The sequence below is a fragment of the Mobula hypostoma genome, chromosome 10, assembly GCF_963921235.1.
Source record: "Mobula hypostoma chromosome 10, sMobHyp1.1, whole genome shotgun sequence".
Lineage (NCBI taxonomy): Eukaryota > Metazoa > Chordata > Chondrichthyes > Myliobatiformes > Myliobatidae > Mobula > Mobula hypostoma.
The window spans coordinates 30,705,743-30,729,808 of NC_086106.1; the positions used below are offsets into that span (position 1 = coordinate 30,705,743).

The window sequence follows — 24,066 nt, forward strand, 5'->3', positions numbered from 1 at the left end:
GATTTTAACAAGGCATTTGATAAGGTACCCCATGCAAGGGTTATCGAGAAAGTAAGGAGGCATGGAATCCAAGGGGACATTGCTTTGTGGATCCAGAACCGGCTTGCCCACAGAAGGCAAACAGTGGTTGTAAATGGGTCATATTCTACATGGAGGTCAGTGACCAGTGGTGTGCCCTGGGGATCTGTTCTGGGACCCCTATTCTTTGTGATTTTTATAAATGACCTGGATGAGGAAGTGGAAGGATGGGTTAGTAAATTTGCTGATGACACAAAGGTTGGGGGTGTTGTGGATAGTGTGGATGGCTGTCAGAGGTTACAGCGAGATATTAATAGGATGCAGAACTGGGCTGAGAAGTGGCAGATGGAGTTCAACCCAGGTAAGTGTTAGGTGGTTCATTTTGGTAGGTCAAATATGATGGCAGAATATAGTATTAATGATGACTCTTGGCAGTGTGGAGGATCAGAGGGATCTTGGGGGTCCGAGTCCATAGGACAATCAAAGCTGCTACACAGTTTGACTGTGGTTAAGAAGGCATACGGTGCATTGGCCTTCATCAATCATAGGATTGAGTTTAGGAGCCGAGAGGTAATGTTGCAGCTATATAGTACACTGGTCAGACTCCACTTGGAATACTGTGCTCAGTTCTGGTTGCCTCACTACAGGAAGGATGTAGAAACTATAGAAAGGGTGCAGAGGAGATTTAGAAGGATGTTGCCTGGATTGGGGAGCACACCTTATGAGAACAGGTTGAGTGAACGCGACCTTATCTCCTTGGAGCAACAGAGGATGAGAGGTGACCTGATAGAGCTGTACAAGGTGATGAGAGGCATTGATCATGTGGACAGTCAGAGGCTTCTTCCCAGGGCTGAAATGGCTAGCACAAGAGGACATAGTTTTAAGATGCTTGGAAGTAGGTACAGGGGAGACGTCAGGGGTACTTTTTTTTAACGCAGAGAGTGGTGAGTGCGTGGAATGGGCTGCCAGCGGCAGTGATGGAGGCGGAAATGATACGGTCTTTTGAGACTCCCTGATGGATACATGGAGCTTAGAAAAATAGAGGGCTATGGGTAAGCCGAGGTAGTTCTAAGCTAAGGACATGTTCGGCACAGCTTTGTTGGCTGAAGGGCCTGTATTGTGCTGTAGGTTTTCTATGTTTCTATGTTTTTATGAATTCTTGGGAGGAATTGATCATAAATATAATAGAATTCACCCTGTAATTTGAGAGAGAGAAGTTAAATTCAGATGTCTCTGTATTATAGTGCAGTAAAGAGAATTACAGATGCATGAGAGAAGAATTGATCAAAGTTGCTTAGGAGGAGACACAGGGATGGTGGCAGAACAACAAGGCGGGAGTTTCTAGGAGAAATTTGGAAGGCATAGGATAGATACATCCCAAAGATGAGGATGAAGTATTCTAAAGGGTGGATGAGGAAATCAGAACTGACAAGGGAAGTCAAAGACAGTATAAAAGTAAAAGAGAGGGCATATAATATAGAAAAAATATAGTGGGAAAGTAGAGGATTGGGAAGCTTTTAAAAACCAACAGAGGGCAACTAAAAACCCATAAGGAGAGAAAAGATGAAATATGAAGGAAAACTGGGCAATCATATAAGAGAATACCAAAAGCTTTCTCAGATATATAAAGATTAAAAGAACAGCGAGTGGATATTCGACTGCCCGGAATTGATACTAGAAAGGTAGTAATGGGGGAAAAGAAATGGCGGATGAACTCAATAAGTATTTTATGTCAGCTTTCACTGTGGAAGATACTAGCAACTTGCCAGAAATTTGAGAGTGTGGGAGCAGAAATAAGTATAGTTGCTATTACTATGGAAAAGGTGTTTGGGAGGCTGAAAGGTCTTGAGGTAGATGTGTCACCTGGACCAGAGGGACTACACCACAGCGTTCTAAAAGAGGTAGCTGAATAGATTGCAGAAGCATTAGCAATGATCTGTCAAGAATTACTATATTCTGGAATGATTCCAGAGGACTAGAAAATTGCAAATGTCACTCCACTCTTTAAGTAGGGAGGGAGGCATAAGAAAGGAAACTACAGGCCAATTAGACTGACTGCAGTGGTTGGGAAAATTTGGAGTCCATTATTAATGATGAGGATTCAGGTTACTTGGATCTCTATCTCAGGGGATGATGTTAGGCCATCTTTAAAGAGGGTGAATCCTCATAAGACGAAAGGTCCCGATGGATTACCTGATAATGCTCTGAAAACTTTGCCAACCAGCCGGCAGGAGTAGTCAAGGACATTTTCAACCTCTCACTGCTATGGTTGGAAGTTCCCACTTGCTTCAAAAAAGGCAACAATTATACCAGTGCCTGAGAAGAATAATGTGAGCTGCCTTAATACTATCGCCCTGTAGCACTCATATCTACAGTGATGAAATGCTTTGAGAGGTTGGTCATGACTAGACTGAACTCCTGCCTCAGCAAGGACCTGGACCCATTACAATTTGCCTATCGCTACAATGGCAGATGCAATCTCAATAGCTCTTCACACGGTCTTAGGCCACCTGGACACAACAAACACCAATCAGGATGCTGTTCATTGAATATAGCTCAGTGTTTAACACCATCATTCCCACAATCCTGATTGAGAAGTTACAGAACCTGGGCCTCTGTACCTTCCTCTGCAATTGGATCCTCGACTCCCTAACCGAAGACCGCAATCTGCGCAGATTGGTGATAATATCTCCTCCTCGCTGACAATCAACACTGCTCTACTCTCTCTATACCCATTACTGTGTGGCTAAGCATAGCTCAAATACCATCTATAAATTTGCTGATGATACAACCATTGTTGGTAGAATCTCAGATGGAGACAAGAGGGTGTACAGGTGTGTGATATGCCAACTAGTGGAATGGTGCAGCAGCAACAACCTTGCACTCAATGTTAGTAAGATGAAAGAGCTTATTGTGGATTTCAGGAAGGGTAAGATGACGGAACACGTACCAATCCTCATAGAGGGATCAGAAGTGGAGAGTGTGAGCAGTTTCAAGTTCCTGGGTGTCAAGATCTCTGAGGATCTAACCTGGTCCCAACATATCAATGCAGTTATAAAGAAGGCAAGAAAGCATCTATACTTCATTAGGAGCTTGAAGAGATTTGGTATGTCAACAAATACACTCAAAAGCTTCTATAGCTGTACTCTGGAGAGCATTCTGACAGGCTGCATCACTGTCTGGTATGTGGGGGCTACTGCACAGGACTGAAAGAAGCTGCAGGGGGTTGTAAATTTAGTCAGCTCCATCTTGGGTGCTAGCCTGCAAAGTACCCAGGACATCTTTCAAGGAGCTGTGTCTCAGAAAGACAGTGTCCATTATTAAGGGCCTCCAGCACCCAGGGCATGCCCTTTTCTCACTGTTACCATCAGGTAGGAAGTACAGAAGCCGAAAGGCATATACTTAGCAATTCAGGAACAGCTTCTTCCCCTCTGCCATCCAATTCCTAAATGGACATTGAACCCGTGAACACTACCTCACTTTTTTAATATGTATTATTTCTGTTTTTGCATGATTTTTAATCTATACAATATACGTACACTGTAATTGATTTACTTATTTATTTGTTATTATTTTATTTTATTTTTTCTTTCTTCTATATTATGTATAGCATTGAGCTGCTGCTGCTAAGTTAACAAATTTCACAACACGTGCCGGTGATCATAAACCTGATTCTCATTCTGACACATGATAAAATAGGCTAAAGTCAACATGGTTTCCTTAAGGAGAATTATTGAAGGAAAGAACAGACATGATAGACAATGAGGAATCAGTCGATGTTGTTTACTTGGATTTTCAGAAGACCTTTGACAAAGTGCCACACATTAAGCTACTTAAGAGACAAAGGTATTACAGGAAAACATAGAAACATAGAAAATAGGTGCAGGAGTAGGCCATTCTGCCCTTTGAGCCTGCAGCGGCATTCAGTACGATCATGGCTGATCATCCAACTCAGAACCCTGTACCTGCCTTCTCTCCATACCCCCTGATCCCTGTAGCCACAAGGGCCATATCTAACTCCCTCTGAAATATAGCCAATGAACTGGCCTCAACTGTTCCCTGTGGCAGAGAATTCCACAGATTCACCACTCTCTGTGTGAAGAAGTTTTTTCCCATCTCGGTCTTAAAAGGCTTCCCCTTTATCCTTAAACTGTGACCCCTCGTTCTGGACTTCCCCAACATCGGGAACAATCTTCCTGCGTCTAGCCTGTCCAATCCCTTTAGAATTTTATACGTTTCAATCAGATCCCCCCTCAATCTTCTAAATTCCAGAGAGTACAAGCCCAGTCAATCCAGTCTTTCATCATATGAAAGTCCTGCCATCCCAGGAATCAATGGATAGAAGATTGACTGACTGGAAGGAGGCAAAGAGTTTTATAAAGTGGTTATATTCTGATTGGCTGCCAGTAACAAGTGGTGTTCTGCAGGGGTCAGTATTGGGATTGCTTTTCTGTCACATAATATGTCAACAACTTGTATGACAGAATAGATGGCTTTTTGGCCAGTTTGCAAATGATACAAAGATACATGGAGGGGTAGATAATGTTGAGGAAGCAGGGAGACTGCAGAAGGATTTAGACAGATCAGGAGAATGGGAAAATAAGTGGCAGATGGAATATAGTGTAGGGAAGTGTATGATCATGCACTTTGGTAGAAGGAATAAAGGCACAGATGGATGAAGAGAATATTAGTATTCCATTCAAGGGAGCTAGACTATAAAAGCAAGAATGTGATGCTAAGGCTTGAAAAGGCATGAGTGCGACCTCACTTGGAGTTCGAGTAGTTTTGAGCAGCTTATCTAAGAAAAGGTGTGTTGGCATTGGAGACGGTCCAGAAAAGGTTCACAAGAATGATTCTGGGAATGGAAAGGCTGGTGTATGAGGAGTGTTTGATGGCACTGAGGTTTAGAAGAATGATGGGGATCTCATTGAAACTTATTGAAGTTTGAAAGCCCTTGATAGAGTAGATGTATAGCAGGTGAGTCTAACACCAGAGGGTACAGCCTTAGAATAAAGGGATGACTACTTAGATCAGAGATGAAGGTGGTGAACCTGTGGAATTCATTGCCACAGATGACTGTGAAGGCCAAGTTAAAGCGGAGTTGATAACTTCTTGAATAGTAAGTGTGTGAAAGGTTATGGGGAGAAGGCAGGAGAATGTGTCTAAGAGGGAATCAATCAGCCACGATGGAATGGTGGAGCAGACTAGATGGGCCAAATGGCCCAATTCTGCTCCTGTCTTATGGTCCCTATTCACTATGAATAAAACACACAATTTTTAAAAATTGTTTCAGAATTAGAATTGCAATCAGGCTTATTATCATTGACATATGTCACGAAGTGTGTTGTTTTGTGGCAGCAGTACAGAGCAATACTTAAATATGCTATAAAGTACAATAAAAATATAAATATACTTATAAAATTAGATAAGTGGTGCAAAAAAGAGAGCAAAAGTCAAGGGGTAGTTTTCATGGGTTCATTGTCCATTCAGAAATCTGATGGTGGAAGAGAAGAAGCTGTCCTACAATGTTTCTTATGTGTCTTCAGGCTCTTGTACCTCCTTCCTGATGGTGGTAATAAGAACAGAGTGTGTCCAGGATGGTGTGGGTCCCTAATGATGGATGCCATCTTCTTGAAACATTCCCTGTTGAAGATTTTCTTGATGCTGGGGAGACTAGTGCCCATGATAGAGCTGGCTGAGTTTACAACCCTCATCGGCAGTGGCCCCTCGATCCCAGCTGGGGATTATCAACTGATTATTGATGCAACCAGTTCCAATGCTCCCTGTTGTGGCAGAGATGGATAAAACTAGTGTATGCTGGGATACATGACCATCCTGGAGTAGCTGGACTTAGGACTGCTGGTGCATGTCGAGAATAACCTTGGATGATAAGTGCAGTACCAGGAACTCAATAAACAAGATACTAAGCCACTGGAACCAGGAGGGAGGATGTGCCTGGGAGTAGATTATGAGTCCTGATAACAGGGAAAAAAGAGAACTGTTAGACTCGTGCTGAGAGATAATTGACGTCTTTTAGACGATTGATCTTGTACTGACTGTGGGATACCAAACAAAATTATGTAAAGTTGGTTGTCTTGCTGTATAAATATGAGCTGTGTTTAACCTAGAATTCAGAGTTCTGGTGGCAGTGGAGACTGCTGCAGACTCTCCATGTTATAATGTTAATAAACTCTTAAAATGAAACTCAATGTCACTCTGGTGTTGTTAGTTAGTTTTTCCATGACAGAATCTGGCGACGAGGATGGGATCTCCATTCAGCGAGATCCAAAGAAAATTAACTTAGTGGACCGAGTTAAGTGGGGGACTGCCCTAGCTGAAAGGGTAGGGGGTTGAGTCTGGATCAAATTAAGGGACCACCCTAGCTGAAAGAGGGGTAGTTGCCAGAGACCTCCCTGGGAGAAGGAAAGGTAGCCGGTCGCCGGTAGCCTAGTAGCCTAGTGTGTCACGGTTTGGTCCGTGAAGTTGGCATTCTGGTTTACGGTCCTGTCTGTGGATTCCGTATTCTGGCTATTCCTTTTTTCCCCCTTGTTCTGTTGGGTGCCTTAATTGAGGCAACTGATTCTCGTTTCGGGCTGGCAAAACTGGGGTCCAGTGATTCCTTGCTAAACTGTCCTCGTCAGTAACCTCGTCAGAATCCCTGTCAAGTTAACCCGCCGGAGTGAGACTAGAGCCACTATCCGTAAAACCTGGGCTATGTCGATGGCTTGCTGCTATTTGGAGCCTTTTCGTGTCAAGATAAAGAACAGTCTATCGATGTGTGGTTTTGTCTCTCCGTGTTCTCTCCTCCACTGGGTAAGTCCGGCCATTTGCCACTACCCTGAGGGGGGAAATGTCTCAGTGTTTTTTGTCCTGTGTCTAAGAAGAGTCCCAGCTCTATGTCCTGTGTCCAAGGAGGAGCCCCAGCGCAGTGTTCTATGTCCTGTGTCTAAGTCAAATCTGACCCTAGTCCAAGTCGAGAGTCAAATTCCAACTCCAAGCCAAGTCCTAGTTCTAGTCAAGAGCCAAGTCTAGATCCAGGTACCGAGTCCCTGCCAAGACCCGAGTTCCGAGTCATGACCTAAGTTCCCTGTCAAATTCAAGTTCCAAATCGAAGTCCAGGTTTTCTGGTTTGTCACTCTTCGTCTACCTTAGTGTTACCATTTTGTCCTCGCTCCTTGGCTTCCCTCGCATTCTTAATAAACATAGTCCAGTTCCTAGTACATCAGTGTCTGTGTCTTGCATTTGGGTCCGCTTCCCTCGCCCCCTTGTGACATAGCGTCCGGCCGGCGACTCTGAGTAAGCTAAGACGTGTGCACGGCTGGAACTGGAAGAATACCTGAGAACAGAACAAACTCGGACTACGAAAAGGAAAAAAAAAGGAAAATAAAAGGGTGGCTACGGGGTAGAAGGAGACTTCGAGGTTCGTAGACGGAGTCTCAGTGAGCGCTCATTGTGTACATAGTGCGTATAAAGAGACTTTGTGCTGTTTTAACCGAAATTAAAATCCTAAACAGGAAAAATGGGAAGTGCCGGCAGTCGGTCACCCCCGAGCGCGAATCCTGCCAGTAAACCGAAGAGGTCCGGAGGTAAAACGAGGGCTTTCAATACTCAGCTGCAGGTAGGAAAAAAGACCGCCAAAACTACTGAACAGGTAAAACGGCACCGCCAGCAGTTCGGAGACCCCCTGGTTCCGCCTGGACCCCGGCCGATACGGTAATTACAGAGACCGGGGATGATGGTTATGCAGTAACGTTCAGTAGTGATTTGTATGAGCGGTCACATGGGGATCGGCCGTATGGGGGAAGTTTTCATTTGAGTCTAATCCAACACTGGGAGGACGCCACCCGAAATGGGGACGGCGACCCCAATTGGGATGTTGATTACATGTTAAAATGTTTTAAACGATGGAAGGAGGGGGCTAAAAGACGCCAACCTCCAAAGAAACAGGAGAGTAAGCAGCCTGAAACAGAGAAGGCTGAGGCTGAAACGAAAGCTGCCCCGGGACTTTATCCCCGAGCCCCCGTACCGGCCAGTGCCCCATCGGCACCCAATAGTGAAACAGCCGATTTAATGATGACGGCCCATTGGGACGATCGGCTCCCCCTCCATACAACTCCCCTATGTCAGAGGTTCAGGCACCGGACACCGCAGGGGAGAAGACTGCATTGTAAAGGGAGAAGGGGCTCAGTAAAGAGGAATTGTAGCTGAGGGAGCAGAAGGAAGTGTTAGCAGTACCAGTGACAACTCAAAAAGACGCCAGAAAAGGCAGGAAAAGAGAATGGAGGAAGGAGAAGAGGAGCTGGGAATAGAGGCATTGGAGGCCCCGCCCATAATGACTGGCGATGTTCCCGTGATAAAACTATGGACACCCGCAGAGGCAACAGCTACGGTAGCGGAGGCCCCAGACCCATTAAAGAAACCCAGTGGGTTCTATAATTGGCCTCTGCTGATGTGTACAATTTATTTGCCCTCGCCCGGGATGCGCAAATACAATTAAAATGTGCGTATGAGAATGAGTCTCCGGATACTAGGTGAAAAATACGAGAAAGGAAGCTGTAATAGGGCCACTGGGCCAGAGATTGTAAATCAGTGAACTATCCGCGATGTGGAAGCTTATATTCAGAACAGGCCCGACGCTCAGAGAGTTCCCAGCTCCGGCTACGGGGCCAGCACCTTTTTCTTCTAGTCGCCCTGGCCCGTCAGCCGAGGGATGCCACGGAGAGAAAGCGGTACAGGCGGCGGTCATCAGATTGTTCGAAAGGATGAAAGAAGAACCCAAGACCAGTGTCGCTATGCCCTCTGTACCCACTCCCGTCCCCGGCAGTGATACAACTGTTAAAGCCTTTGGAATAGCCGGTATTTCCATGACAGAGCCCGTCTCCACTCGAACCTCTGTCCAGGTAACAGACACCTTCATTAGATCTAAAACAGCCCCGCTTCCCCTGCTGGGTCAACAGACCCTGTGTAAACTAGGGGCAACACTGCACTGTACGGCTGAAGGTGCACACATGGAGCCTCCTCAAATTAGGGTCCCACAAACGCTAAAATTAATGAATGGGCTAGAAAACGGCAGTTCAGAACCCATACTATACTGTTGGCAGCTGGATAGCAATCCCTATGCCTGGCAAGTCCAGAAACTGTAGGACAGATTGACAGGACGAGCCAACCTCTACATACAAAATCTCCGATATGTACTTGATCAATAGCAGCTCCCCTGCACGGCCCATTACACTTTGCAAACTGACCCGCTCTGTGATCAAGCTGTACACCCCTATTTGATCGACACAGAAAAGCTGAGGGCAACACCGTGGGTGTATTTTGGTCCCGAGGAATTGGGAGTCCTGGGAGACTTAGTGGAAGATCAGGAAAAAAGATTCCGACTCGGGGACTCTTCAATGCCTCATTTGACAGTGACCGTAAAACCACCAGCAAAACCTAAAGATATCCGGATGATTGGTGAAAGACACTCAGGCTGTTTGTACTAAAACTCTGCCGGTACTGGGACAGGTGCCAGTAGAACGCAAATAGAGGATCATGTTAAAGTCCGAGAGCTGGGAAACAACCTTTGAAAAGCAACAGCCACCAGCAGAAGGCCCCCTGCTTCTCCCTAGAGCCTTAGCGCGGGTACCACTGAATGATTAAACAATGTGTTCAATAAAGACATGAAAAGTACTATTGTTTCTGTTATTTGTCTATTATTGTGACTGGGATGATGATCAGACCACATTTTATGGGCCCAATTTAACTATCATGTGGGAAAGGCCCAAACAGCCCCGGAGCATAAAGTTACTCTAAAAAAAGAGCGTGTCACTGCCCTGCATTAAACAGTACTGTACCGTATCGCTACTGAAGCGGGAGAAGGGATCGCTCCAGTAATTAACCCATTATTGCAACAAGGAGTGCTGGTGAAGACACAACCCGTGTAACACCCCTATATTACCTATTCCAAAACCGGGCCGGAGAAATGAGTGGCGTTTTGTGCAGGACCTAAGAGCCATTAATAAGATAGTCATCCCTATCATTCCGCTGGTGCCAGACACCAACATTATACTTAACTCTAAACCTGCAGGAGCTAGTACCTTTACTGTAGTCGATCTGTGCTCAGCATTTTTCACCATACTTTTGCACAAGGATAGCCAGTATTTATTTGCCTTTACTTATAAGAATCAGCAATATACAAGGACACATCTGCCCCAGGGTTATACCGAAAGCCCCGCAGTTTACGCTGCAGCAGTTAAAAATGATTTGGACGAATGCCAGCTGCCCGAATATTCCACGCTGATTCAATATGCAGTCGACATTCTGATAGCTTCTGCTCCTGGGCCACAATGTCTGACAGATTCTTTAACACTCCTTGAACATTTGGCCAGAAGAGGACACAGGGTGTCTTTGGAGAGAATGCAGTTTTGCCAAGAGACTGTCCAGTACCTTGGATTCCAGCTCAGTAAAGGTTGGAGAAGTTTGGGAAGGGATCGAATAAAAGCAAGAAAGCAGGTCCCAGTCCCCAAAACGAAAAATGACATTCTTTCTTTCCTGGGCATGATAGGGTACTGTCGTCAGTTAATTCCCGAATACCGGGAGAGGGATGCTGTATTGCGTTCTGCTTCTTGCAACCCAACTGCATACAGTAGCGGAGCGGTTAGCGGACGATGGGATCGGATTCACTCATTCATCCCTTCATCCCAACTGCATACAGTAGCGGAGCATTTTAGCGAACTCGTATCAATTCGTGCGACTGCGGATAATTAGTTCTCCTAGTGGGTTTATTCCGGGTGCTCCGGTTTCCTCCCACATCCCAAAGAGACACAGTATAGTAGGTTAATTTGTTACATAGATGTAATTGGGCGATGCAGGCTCATTCGGCAGGAAGGATGTGTAACCATGCTGTATCCCAAAGTAAAATAAACAAATGTCATGGGCGCTCTTTTCAACGTTAGGGGTCATTTTCAATGGCCTCTGCCTCACACAGCTGGGTGGCTGCAATACACCAGTCCCCTCCACAGTATGAGAAGAAGCGGTCGGTAAATCTCCAGTGGAGCAGGATCAGGAAGCAAACGGGGGCCAGCGCAAGGCAGGGCTTTGGGGCTCCATAAAGTGATGAGGGCGAGAGTCTACGGAAGGGAGGAGGGAGGATATGCCTACGAATGAAAGATCAGCAACATTTGGAAACTGACTGGGGAAAAAAAATGTTAATTTCTGCAAAATGCTGGAGGAACTCAGCAGCGAGGCAGCATCAGCGGAGCGGAATAAGCAGTCGACATCTCAGGACTGCAGGTGGGTTTCGGCCTGAAACCTCGACTGTTTATTTCCGTATATTGCTGCTACGTGACCTGCTAAATTCCTCTAGCATTTTGTGCGTGTTGTTTTACGTTTTCAGCATCTACAGAATTACTTGCGGTTTTATTCTATATCACCAGTTGTGTGTGGACTTTAACATTTGAAACGCAGAATGCCAGTCGCTGTTGAGTGCATTGTTTGCGGGAGCTTGCTGCATTAAAGTAACTGCAGAGTTCTCCGCGTGAAATCATTGACAGGATTTGAGGCATGCGGCGGAGGAGTACCGGTGCAGTCAGACACCTTAAATGGCATCGTGGGTACCCAGAAGGCTCAGCGCATCAGAATTCGCCGTCGGTGACCCGCCGATCAAATGCGCGTCCGTCCGGTTGACAGCTGGCAAAAGCCACGCATGCGCTCAGTGGACAAAGGGCTGCGGAGCGTCAGAAGCAGGTAGGAGCGGGGCTCCGGCGTTCGCGGCCTGACTGAGGGCCAGTTGCTGCGAGCGCCGGATGCACCATGGCCCTGGATCGCGGGGAATCCCTCTTTCTCTGCCCCTCGATTCGCACCCGAGCCCTGGGAGATTTTCTGCTGACGAGGGCCATTTCTCAGGCACATGCATATCTCATTGACTGTGACGGACAAGCGACAATGAAAATGTCTCTGTATGGAGGCACCCATGGGTGATGCTTGGCAGCCGATTAATCTCCCGGACACAGCTGAGTTTCAGCTATTTGAATCCAAGGATGTGCAAACACGAGAAAATCTGCAGACGCTGGAAATCCAAGGAAACACACACAAACTGCCCGAGGAACTCAGCAGGCCAGGCAGCATCTACGAAAATGAATAAGCAGTCGACATTTCGGACCGAGACCCTTCATCGGGATCTCGGCCCTAAACGTCAACTGTATAACCATTTCCATACATGCTTCCTGGCCTGCTGAGTTCCTCAGTTTGTGTGTGTTTCCAATGATTTGGATCGGAACAAAACTATAGTTTCCAGTCAATCTTCGGAGAAGAACCTTCTTGGTAGATAATGTGACCAACACACACACAAAATGCCGGAAGAACTCAGCAGTCTGGGTAGCATCTATGGAAAAAAAAAGTACAGTAAACGTTTCGGGCTGAAACATTTTGTGTATGTTGCTCGGATTTCCAGCATCTGCAGATTTTCTCCTGTTGGTAGATCCTGAGGCTTAAAATAAGGAACTGGTTCTACCTTCCAGTCAATCAGAATATTAGTCAGTTCTCCATAGAATGAAAGACAAAATCCTTGCATTTGCTCTGTTTGCAGAAAATCGCCTCTGTTCTACCTTTTCCTGTTCTAGACCGTTCAAACCACCACAACATGTTTTGTCCGATTCTGTCTGTGACTATAACGATATCAGATTCATTAGCCTGTGGTAAAAGTGACCTTGGGGGAGTGGGGGGGGGGGGGTTAGAGCACTTCAAAAGTCTCCAAAGCAGCCATGTGCTCTTTGCAGCTCTGTGGAACATGACCAAAACCTGAAATAATACTGATTTGACCATAGAGTACAGCACAGATACAGGCCCTTCAGCCCACAACGCTGTGCTGACCCAGCTAAAAAGTAAATCAAAAAACCTCCTACCTACGCAACTTTCATATCCCTCCCTCCTACCTCACATTCATGTGCAATCTAAACATCTTTTAAAAGCCTCTAATGTATTTGCCTCTGCCACCATACCAGGCAGCGCATTGTACCCCTCACATCTCCTTTGAACCTACCCCCTGTCACCTTCTGCTATGAAACATTTCTACCCTGGGAAAAAGATACTCCCTGTCTGCACTATCTATGCCTGTCATAATCTTATGATCCTCTATCAGATCTACCTTCAGCCTCTTCCTCTCCAAAGTAAGCAACTCAAGTTTGTCCAGTTTCTCATAATAGGAATGCCCTCTAAACCCTGGTAAACCTCTTCTGTACCTTTTCCAAAGCCTCAACATCCTTCCCACAGTGAGGCAACCAGAACTGTATGCAGATGTGGCCAAACCAGAGTTTTATAAAGCTGCAACAAAACCTCTTGACTTTTGAACTCAATACCTAATAAAAGCAAGCATTCCATAAGCCTTCTTAACCACCCTATCAAATTCTGTAGCAATTTCCATGGAGCTATGAACTTGGACCCCAAGATCTCTCTGCTCAGCAACACTGTTAAGGGTCTTGCCATTTGAGGATCTGAATAACTACACCAGACTTTATTAAATAGCTGTAGGTGAGGGTGTCCCCACAAAATCATTCAGGGTTTACCCTAATCAGAAGCCCTGGATGAACTATGAAATCTGGAATTTGCTGAGGGCCAGATCAGAGGCATTTAAGTCTGGAGATCAAGAATGCTACAACAGGTGCAGGTATGATCTCTGGAAAGCTACCTCATGTCGAAGAGGAGATTCCAGACTGGACTGGAATCAATGAAGGATACTCAACATCTGTGGCACAGTTTGAATGTAATAACCTCCTACAAAGTTAATCCTAACGACATATGCGACAGCAGAGCTTCACTTCCAGATGAGCTCAATGCCTTCTATGCTTGCTTTGACCACCAGAACAGGGAGGAACCATCGTGCCCTCCCATGTCTCTTGATGATCCTTTGGTCTCGGTATCTGAAGATGATGTGCGGTCTGCCTTCAAGAGAGTGAATCCAAGGAAAGCATCTGGTCCAGATGGAGTACCTGGCTGAATACTGAAGACACGTGCCAACCGAGTGGCTGGTGTGTTCACAGTTATCTTCAACCTCGCAGTCCAGCAGTGTGTGGTACCCACCTGCTTCAAGCAGGCTACTAGTATACTGGTGCCCAAGAAGAGTGTGGTAACCTGTCTAAATGACTACCGCCCAGTGGCACTTACCTCACAGTGATGAAGTGTTTTCAAAGGCTGGTGTTGAAACATGTCAGTTCCTGTCTAAGTGGTGACTTGAATACACTTCAATTTGCCTACCGAAGCAACAGGCCCACAGCAGATGCATCTCACTGGCTCCTCACACAACCCTGGAACATCTGGACAGCAAAGATGCATACATCAGGATGCTCTTTATCAATACAGCTCAGCATTTAATACCATCATCCCCTCATAACTAATCAGTAAGCTCTTAACTGGGCCTCAATACCCCCTTGTGCAATTGGATCCTGGATTTACTCACTTACAGACCCCAGTCAGTTCAGATTGGCAAAAACCTGTCCTCCACAATCTCCATCAGAACAAGAGCACCACAGGGGTGTGTGCTTAGCCCCCTGCCCCACTTGCTTTACACCTATGACTGTGTAACAATGCACAGCTCTGATGCCATATTCAAGTTGCTGATGACACCACTGCTGTAGGCAGATTCAGAGGTGGTGATAATCAGCATACAGGAGAGAGTTTGAAAGTTCGGCCGAGTGGTGTCATAACAACCTCTCACTCAATGTCAGCAAGACCAAGGAACTGATTATAGGCTTCAGGAGAGGGAAACCAGAGGTCCATCAGCCAGTCCTCATCAGAGGATGAGAGGTGGAGAGGGCTAGTAACTTTAAATTCTTTAAATTCCTGGTTTTCACTATCTCAGAGGACCTGTCCTGGACACGTCATTAAATGTAATTGCAAAGACAGCATGGCAGTGCCTTCACTTCCTCAGGAGTCTGCAAAGATTCTGATGTCATAAGATACCTTGACAAACTTCTATAGATATATGGTGGCCTGAAGGCACACACCCAGAGGTTCAGGAACAGCTTCCCTCCTACCATCTGATTTCTCAATGGACATTGAACCCATGAACACTACCTCACTTTTTAAACAGTTATTTCTGTTTTTACACTATTTTAAATTTAACAATTTAATATACATACATATACTTACTGTAACTCTTTATTTTCTGTATTATCATGTATTATACTGCTGCCACTAAGTTAACAAATTTCACGACTTATGCCATTGATACTAAAACTGATTCTGATTCTGAATCTGATTCTAGTACCATGTTTTGACTGCCTGGTGTGGGAACCTCAATGCCTTTGAGTGGAAAATTCTTCAAAGCATAGTGGATTTGGCCCAATGCAACACAGTTAAAGCCCTCCCAACCATTGAGCACGTCTACATGAAACCTTGCCGTGGAAGATCAGCATCCATCATCAGAGATCCCCACTACCCAGGCTGAGATCTTTTCTCACTGCTGCCATCAGGTTGAAGGTATAAAGAGCTTCAGGACTCGCACCACCAGGTTCAAGAACAGTTACTATCCCTCAACCATCAGGCTCTTGAATTAAAGGGGATAACTACACTCGTTCTATTTCTGCTGTTCCCGTGACCAATGGTCTTGCTGTAAGGTCTCTTTATCTTATTATTTCATGCTCTTGTTATTTACTTATGTCTGCATTTGCACAGTTTGTTGTTCATTGATCCTGTTTACAGTTACTATTCTATAGATTTGCTAAGAATGCCCACAGAAAAATGAATCTCAAGTTGTATGTGGTGACACATATGTACTCTGATAATAAATTTTACTTTGAACTTTGAACCATCCTGAGTAGCATTAGCAAACTTTCCGCCCAGGATATTGGTTCCCTATCCAGTTCAGGTGCAACATGTCTCTCTTGTACAGGCCACCCCTTCCCCAGAAAACCCCTACTCCTTGTGATTTTTATAAATGACCGGGATGAGGAAGTGGAGGGATGGGTTAGTAAGTTTGCTGATGACACAAAGGTTGGGTGTGTTGTGGATAGTGTGGAGGGCTGTCAGAGGTTACAATGGGACATTGATAGGATGCAAAACTGGGCGGAGAAGTGGCAGATGGCAATCAACCCAGATAAGCGTGAGGTGGTTCATTTTGGTAGGTCAAATATGATGGGAGAATATAGTATTAATGGTAAGACGCTTGGCAGTGCGGAGGATCAGAGGGATCTTGGGGTCCAAGTCCATAGGACACTCAAAGCTGCTGTACAGGTTGACTCTGTGGTTAAGAAGGCATACGGCGCATGTGGCCTTCATCAATTGTCGGATTGAGTTTAAGAGTCGAGAGGTAATGTTGCAGCTACATAAGGACCCTGGTCAGACCTCACTTGGAGTACTGTGCTCAGGTCTGGTCATTTCACTACAGGAAGGATGTGGAAACTATAGAAAGTGTGCAGAGGAGATTTACAAAGATGTTGCCTGGATTGGGGAGCATGCCTTATGAGAATAGGTTGAGTGAACTCGGCCTTTTCTCCTTGGAGTGATGGAGGATGAGAGGTGACCTGATAGGGGTGTATAAGATGATGAGAGGCATTGATTGTGTGGATAGTCAAAGGCTTTTCCACAGGGCTGAAATGGCTGTCATGAGAGGGCACAGTTTTAAGGTGCTTGGAAGTAGGTACAGAGGAGATGTCAAGGGCAAGTTTTTTTATGCGAAGAGTGGTGAGTGCGTGGAATGGGCTGCCAGCGACGGTGGTGGAGGCGGATACGACAGGGTCTTTTAAGAGACTCCTCTATGGGTACATAGAGCTTAGAAAAATTGAGGGCTATGGGTAACCCTAGGTAATTTCTAAGCTTTGTGGGCCGAAGGGCCTGTATTGTGCTGTAGGTTTTCTATGTTTCTATGATCCAAGAACTTGAAACCCTGTTCCCTTCACCATTTCCTCAGCCACTCATTCATCCATTCCTCTCTGCACTAGCCCATGGCATCAGGAGTAATCGGGAGATTACTGCCCTGGAGGTCCTTCTCCTCAGCCTCTTAACTAAATCTATCTACTCACTCCGTAGAACCTCTTCCCCTTTCTGTCTACGTCATATGTGCCAATATACACCACAACCTCTGACTGTTCACCCTCCCCATTGAGAATACCTTGTAGTTGCTTCAATACATCCTGGGCCCTAGCACCCGAGAGGCAACACACCATCCTGGTGTCTCTTTTGTGACCACAGAATCTCCGGTCTGTCCCCCAAACTATTGCGTCCCCTATTGCTACCACACTGCCTGAATTTACCCTTCCCTGCGGAGCCTCAGAGCCGGACACAGTGTCACTAGTCTGGCTGCTGCTGTGCCCTGAGGGGTCACTTTGCCCCCCCCTCCCCCCCCAACATCTCCCCAGCAGTATCCAAACAACTGAGCCATCACAGATTGATAATGGGCAGAAATTCTGATACAAACAGAAAGACAGAGAACTTAATTGTCCATCCAGATTCCTGAGCCTTGCCCATTTAGATGAGGACTTGTTCCTTCAACTTGGATTGAACCTTGCTGTAACAGTGTGATGTTAGACCCCACTATAGCGAGTAACATGGTGCATGGCCAAGTGGCTAGGGCGTTGGGCTAGCGATCTGAAGGTCATGAGTTCAAACCTCAGCTGAGGCAGCGTGTGTGTCCTTGAGCAAGGCACTTAACCACCCAATGCTCCAGTCTACCCAGCTGAGAATGGGTACTGACAAAAATGCTGAGGGTTAACCTCGCGATAGACTGGCGTCCTATCCGGGAGGGGGTTTTGTACTCTCAGTCGCTTCACGCCACGGAAACTGGCATAAGCACCGGCCTGATGGGCCACAAGGCTCGTGACAGACTTTAATCTTAGTTGTAACATTAATTGATTTAAATTGATATCCTTCACCCATTCATGTCTTTACTAAATCTCCTTACAGGTTAGAAACAGCAAAGAATTTCTGGACCACAATTTTGAAAACAAAAACACGTCAATTCCGCTCTCTCTCTGCTGGATGGACCCACCTGGAGATAAAGCTTGTAAATTGTCTTCAAGTTATTGAAGGAGTGAACAGATATTTCCCTTGTAGCACCAATATACCAGTTGTTGATGCTGTCGATCGTTCACCTGCTCTGAATGTGGGGACAGATTTACTCAATCATCTAAACTACTTGCACACCAGCGCGTTCACTCCGGGGAGAGGCCATTCACCTGATCCGTGTGGGGGAAGTCATTCTCTCGGTCAAATCAGGTGATGAGTCACCAGCGAGTTCAGACTGGGGAGAGGCCGTTCATTTGCTTTGAATGTGGGAAGGGATTTACTCGGTCATCCCACCTACTAGCACACCAGCGAGTTCACACTGGGGAGAGACCGTTCACCTGCTCTGAATGTGGGAAGGGATTCTCTCAGTCATCTCACTTACGGACACACCAGCGAGTTCACACTGGGGAGAGACCGTTCACCTGCTCTCAATGTGGGAAGGGATTTACTCAGTCATCTAAACTACTTGCACACCAGCGAGTTCACACCAGGGAGAGAGCATTCAGCTGTTCCATGTGGGAGAGGGGATTCTCTCAATCATCTCAGCTCATGACACAGCAGTCATTTCTCACTCGTGAGAGGCCATTCATCTGCTCTGAATGTGGGAAGGGATTTACTGAGTCATCTAACTTACTAGCACACCAGCGAGTTCACACTGGGGAGAGACCATTCACCTGCTCTGAATGTGGGAAGGGATTTACTCGGTCATCTCACCTTCTGACACACCAGTCAGTACACACTGGGGAGAGACCATTTACTTGTTCCGTATGTGGAAAGGGATTTACTGATTCATCTAACCTACAAGCACACCAACGCGTTCATACTGGGGAGAGACCGTTCATCTGTTCTGTGTGTGGGAAGAGATTCTCTCAGTCGTCTCAGCTGATGACACACCAGCGAGTTCACACTGGGGAGAAACCGTTCACCTGCTCTGAATGTGGGAAGGGATTTACTCAGTCGTCCAATCTTGTGACGCACTACCGAGTTCACACTCGGGAAAGTGTTTAAATAAGCAGCCTGCTGGATATTTAACCCTCACAGTTTCTGAATCCAGAGACAAGCTCAAAAGTGACTGTTGGTGTCAGACTGTAATTATTGCTGCTCTCACCAAACCAAGTCTGCACCCTAGTCACTGGGATGGGAAGTGTTTCTTAGGCTGATGTAATGGGAATGGAGTTTAATATTCTGGATCTGTGACAAATAAATGAGTTCTATTTTAAACACACTCAGGTGCTTAGTTAGTCTACAGCACACCCAGTGTATAGTTAGGACCCAAATCCTTGGCAAGATTGACTGTTTGTGTTACAGACAGGTAGGCCATTGGGAAATTTGATGCAGAGTCCAGATTCCTGAACCATGTCCAGACAGGTGATGAGGAGTTGTTCCCTTAACTTGTGTGGAGCCTCATTTGAAATGCTGTCCTCCATGCATCGATGTCTATTGTAAATTTTTACAGGGTAGAAAAGGTAAAGGATTTGTGTATGCCAATCTCAAACGCATCAGTTGTGCTGTGAATGACAGTTCACCAGCAATTCAGTACCACTGGTTCATGAATATGGATGACAAGGTGCTTGAGAACCTCGGACACCAGTCATAGTAAGAGCCTGAACATGTTTTCAGTGTAGGGATGAGATTTGGATTAACCAATATGAAGGTAAAATTTATAAATGACCTTCAGTGCTATGCGGTAGGGAAATTCTACGTAATTTCTAGAGTAGGTTACATGGTCGGCACAACATTGTGGGCCAAAAGGCCTGTAATGTGATGTAGATTTCTATGTTATTGAAGTGAGCAGATATTTCCTCATATTCTATGATATCCTCATATCTATATATTTATAACCTATTGGAACCAGGGTCCTGAGAACACCTGCATATCTTCAAGATCAGACGTTAAACTGCTTTAGTGCGATAGACATTGTGGATCTAACCTGATAAATAGCCACAGAGATGATAGCAGTCAGATGTCATTCACGGGCTGTCATTTTGGAAGGGATTCACTTGGCTATCACACCAGCAAGTTCACACCGGGAAGAGGCCTGTTTATGGGAAGGGATTTTCCCAATCTGCAGAAAGACTGTGGGAAGGATTCACTCAGTCATCCCACCTGCAATCACATCAGTGAGTTCACAATGGGGAGAGGCTGTTCAATTGCTCTCTGTGTGGGAGGGGATTAATTAGATCATTGCAGTTATAGAAACACCAGACAGCTGTCACGGGAGGGAGGCCATTCAACCTGGTCCAGGTGTGGGAGAGGATTCGTTCGATCACCTGAGCTACTGAAACACCAGCAAGTTTACAGGTGGGGGAGGCTGGTGGTGATACATCTGTTCTGTGTGAGGAAGGTCTTCATTCATTCAAACCATCTTGAGAATTCACACAAAGGAGAGGCCACACTTATGTCCAGAGTGAGCACAGAGAATTTTTAATCATCCCGCCTACTAAAACACCAGCAACTTCACATCAGGAAGAAAGTTCAAATATGCTGTACATTAAATGTGTAACTGTCATGGTGGTTAAGTTCATGAGGGACTGGTGATGTCGAGTTCTGTAGTTATTGTGGCTGCTCATCACACCCAGGCCTGAACCCTGGTTGCTGAGCATTGGAGCGGTTTGTTCTGCTGATGTTAGTCTTAAATTAGACTGGTGTTTAATATTATAGATCTGTGACAAATAAATCAGTTCTATTTCAGATCCTGTATCTCTGGTGCTTACTGTCTCTGCCATGCACCCAGTGTGAAATTCTGAGGCCACTCAGCCCAGCTGGTCCCTGCCCCAGTTTCTGTTCCACGATAGTCTTTTAAAATCCATCCCTGTTGCTCAGTTCTCGCTTCCCCTTGGGGATGTGTTCCAAATGGTCACCACTCTGGGTGAAGAGTTTTCCCTTGAATATTTGGCATGACTTTCTACAAGGAGAATAGGATGAGCTCACTGGTGTTTTGTCTCAGAGATTCCTCATTCCTGGGGTTCGGGGCCAAAGAGAATGTCATGGGTTGATAAGCTCCACCTTTGCTGCTCTTTTCAAAGTTCACATCATTTTCTGTGTTTCCAATGGAATGTGTCTCACACACTGGGTTGTTGAAATCCACTATTCTATTCTACAACCTGATGGAGAAAGGTCAGGTACCAAAGAGGGAGCAGCACAGGCCATTGTTTTGGGGTGCCAAAAAGTGGTGGGGCAGAGTGGGAAGAATTAGTGGGGGGGGGGGGAGGAGGAAAGAATCAGACCAGGAAGATGTGGCAATGAATAACAGATCAGCAATGATTTGAAAATGCAAACACGAGGAAATCTGCAGATGCTGGAATTTCAAGCATCTTTGGAAGTCCTGACGAAGGGTCTCGGCCCGAAACGTTGACCGTACCTCTTCCTAGAGATGCTGCCTGGACTGCTGCATTCACCAGCAACTTTTATGTGTGCAGCAATGATTTGAAGCTGATTCACTGAAAATACGTTGTTTAAAAAGTGCAAAATGCTGGAGAAACTCAGCATGTAAGGTAGCACGGTGACACGCGTTGGCCTGAAACATCAGCTGTTTATTTTTCTCAAATGATCCTGCCTCACCTGCTGAGCTCCAGCATTTTGTGTGTGTGCTCTGGATTTCCACTATCTGCAGAATCCCTTCGGGTTTTTGTTCTATATCTGCATTTGTATGGAGTTCGACTTTTCAAGCACGGAATGCCGGCTGATATTTGACTGCGTGACTTCACTGCATTAAAGTAGCTGCTGCATTCTCCACGTCAAAAATAAATATTGCATTTGAGGCTTCTGGCAGAGGGGAACCAGTGGTTGCAGACAGCTTAGAAGTCAAATCAAGTGGCATACGAGACAGCAGCACTTCACTTCCAGACAGCTCAATGCCCTCTATGCTCACGTTGACTATTAGAACAGAGAGGAACCATTGTGAACTCCCACATTCCCCAGTGATCCCATAGTCTCAGTTTCTGAAACTGACATGCAGGTTGCCTTCAGGAAGGTGAATCCATGGAGATCATCCAGACCGGACAGGGTACCTGGACACACAATAGAGACCTGTGTTGATCAACTGGCTAATATGTTCACTGAGATTTTTAACCTCTCTCTCCGGCAGTGTGTGGTACCCACCTGCTTCAATTAGGCTTCATTTACACTGGTGCCCAAGAAGAGCATGGTGACCTGACTCAATGACTATTACCCAGATGTACTTACATCCACAGTGATGAAGTGTTTTGAGAGTTTGGTGATGAGATATCAGCTCCTGCCTGAGAGGTGACTTGGGTCTGCTCCAGTTTGCTACCAGAACAACAGGTCCACAGCAGATGCCACCTCATTGGTTCTTCACTCACTCCTAGAACACCTTGACAGCAAAGGTGCATACATCTGGATGTTCTTTACTGACTACAACTCAGCATTCATTACCATCAAAACTAATCAATAAGCACCAAGCTCTTGGCCTCTATATCTCCTTGTGCAATTGGATACTTGATTTCCTCACTTGCAGACCCCAGTCAGTTTGAAGTGACAACATCACCTCTATGATCTCCATCAGTACAGGTGCACCACAAGTCCATGTACTTAGCCCCCTACTCTACTTGCTTTACACTTATGCCTGTGTGACTAAGCACAGCTCCAATGCCATATCGAACTTTGCTGATGACACAAACTTGTGGGCCAAACCAAATGTGGTGATGAATCAGCATACAGAAGGGAAATTGAAAATCTGACTGAGTGATACCATAACAACAATTTCTCACTCAACATCAACAAGACCAAGGAACTGATTGTAGACTTTAGGAGATCCATGCTCATCGGAGGATCAGAGGGTCAGCAGCTTTAAATTCCTGGCTGTTACTATTTCCGAGGTCCCGTAATTCCTTAGGAGTTTGTGAAAATTCGGCAAGACATCTAAAACTTCGACAATCTTCTACAGATGTATAGTGAAGAGTATACTGACTGGCTGTATCTCACCCTGGTATAGAAACACCAATGCCCTTGAACAGAATATCCTCCAAAAAGTAGTGGATTTGGCCCAGTACATCACAGATAAAGCCCTCCCAACCATTGAGCACATCTACATGAAACACTGTCATAGGAAAGCAGCATCCATCATCAGGGATCTCCACTACCCAGGTCATGCTCTCTTCTCGCTGCGGCCATCAGGTAGAAGGGATGAGAGCTTCAGGACTCGCACAACCAGGTCCCAGAACAGTTAGTACCCTTCAACCATTTAGGCTCTTGAACAAAGGGGATAAGTACACTCAACTTGACTCGTCTCATCATTGAAATGTTCCCACAACCAATGATCTCACTTCAAATAACTCTTTATCTCATGTTCTCACTATTTATTGCTATTTATTTATATTCGCATTTGTACAGTTTGATGTCTTCTGCGCTCTGGTTGATCTTTCAGCGATCCTGTCATAGTTACCATTCTATAGATATACTGAGTATGCCAAAAAGAAAATAAATCTTGGGGTTGTATATGGTGACATATCTGTCAGTCAGTCAGTCAGTCAGTGGGTGCCGTCCCGGAATCCGGGGTTGGCGGCTATGCACCTCCATCTTGTATGTACTTTGTTAATAAAATATACTTTGAACGAACTGTGAAATGGCACTGTGCATACCCAGAAAGGTCCGCGCTTCAGAAATCACCGTCCATGAACCTTCAATCACACGCGCACGCGCCGGGGTTCACACAAAGGTGCCAAAATCCTGCCTGCGCTCGACAGACAAACGGCGCTGGGGCATCGGGTGTAGGCAGGAGCGGGTGCTGGCAGGTTTTCATCAGCCAGGCGTCCGCAGCCTGACTGAGGGACAATTACTGCGGACAATGGACACATCATGGCTCTGGATCCAGAGTCCCGCTTATTTCCCCCTCTCTGCCCCACGATTCACACTCGAACCGCGGGGAATTTCTACTGGCGAACGATGTTGCCGATGCCATTTTTTTGTGAAAATGTCTCTGTATAGAGGCAGCAATGATGCTGCCAAGGCGTTCCACTCAGTCCGCAGGCTGAGGGGCTGGCAGCCCAGTAATCTCCCAGACACAGCCGAGCCTCAGCTGTCTGAATCCCGGGATTTGGAAAGGAACAG

At 45.8% G+C, this 24,066-nt stretch overlaps 1 pseudogene; it reads left to right on the plus strand.

Annotated features, from left to right (window-relative positions):
- Positions 1–21,179, plus strand: part of LOC134352479 (zinc finger protein 271-like) — a 77,736-nt pseudogene extending 56,557 nt beyond the window's left edge.
- The last annotated feature ends 2,887 nt before the right edge of the window (positions 21,180–24,066 follow it).